The sequence below is a fragment of the Protobothrops mucrosquamatus genome, unplaced genomic scaffold (assembly GCF_001527695.2).
Source record: "Protobothrops mucrosquamatus isolate PMUCROS unplaced genomic scaffold, P.Mucros_1.0 scaffold3701, whole genome shotgun sequence".
Taxonomy (NCBI): Eukaryota; Metazoa; Chordata; class Lepidosauria; order Squamata; family Viperidae; genus Protobothrops; species Protobothrops mucrosquamatus.
The window spans coordinates 53,831-54,914 of NW_015389656.1; the positions used below are offsets into that span (position 1 = coordinate 53,831).

General features: G+C 38.7%; 1 protein-coding gene across 1 annotated transcript in view; it reads right to left on the reverse strand.

The window, feature by feature from the left end:
* The window catches only part of LOC107298079 (lysozyme C, milk isozyme), an 18,059-nt gene that overhangs the window by 4,722 nt on the left and 12,253 nt on the right, over positions 1–1,084 (reverse strand). The gene's annotated exons all lie outside the window — the stretch shown is intronic.

Consider the following 1,084-nt stretch of genomic DNA (forward strand, 5'->3'; position numbering starts at 1 on the left):
CCCCCCCCCCCCCCAGATGCACACAGGATTGCTTTGTGAATATCTCAGGTCAAACTGTTGGCCCAGATTCATATGGGGGCTCAGTTAAATCCCAGTATTGGTTATACTAACCAGGAAGAGCACAAACTAATTCCTTAAACGAACTATTCAAGTAGGAAAATGCATTCCAGAGCAGCCCTGGGGCAGGAGGAAGGGGCCAGGGTTGCAAAGAGCTGAAATACAAGCAAGGCTTAGCGGTTTTTAAACATTAATTAACGATTAATTTTCAGTCCCAAATCTTGACAATTGCTGTTCCCCTTCATAGATCATATTGAAGATAATCTTCCAAAATTGGTACTTGTGCCAGAGCTGCTCAGAGCTAAACAGTGACCAAATATAATCTGCACTTGAAAAGAGGACACTCTGGTTTCTACTCACGAAAGGAAAGGTGCCCATTCTCCAAAGTTACACTCACTGAAAGGGTTTCATGTGATGAGAGACAAGTATACAAGAGGGAAAGTGATATTAACTGCATTCAATTAAATATAAATGAGATTAATGGAAACCAACAGATCCAATGCACTGTTTGTAACCCAACAAAGTCAACCAAGCGAAGGCTAAGGCTGATACTTTAATAGAGGTATTTCAGGTTAATATGTAGCTTATCAGCTTTGACTTGGCATTTTATGCAATACAGCTTGCAAAGAATCTATTCCTTAAAGCAGTGTTTTAGATGACACATAGGATGGACTTTGTAATACCTGAAATATGGGTTTTATAGTACTGTTGCCCTGCTAACATAGATTTTGTTGTATTTTAGTTTGCCTTATGCATTGCTAATATCTTGCCATAAGCCTTAATTATCAAGAAGAATGTAAGCAGAAGAGATATGAGATAAAAAATTACCATGTAGGTTATGAATAAAATTTTTTCTTATGTTAGTAGAATGAATGTTATGAAGGGGGTTAAAGAAATTAGGATGTTGTTTATTTTAAAATTAGAGAGTATGGTAGATAAGTTGTGGATATTATAATGGCTTGGTAACCCTGTGTTCAGTTCTGGGAAGTGAGGGAGGGGAAGGGGGGGAAAGGGAGGGGGAGGGGGA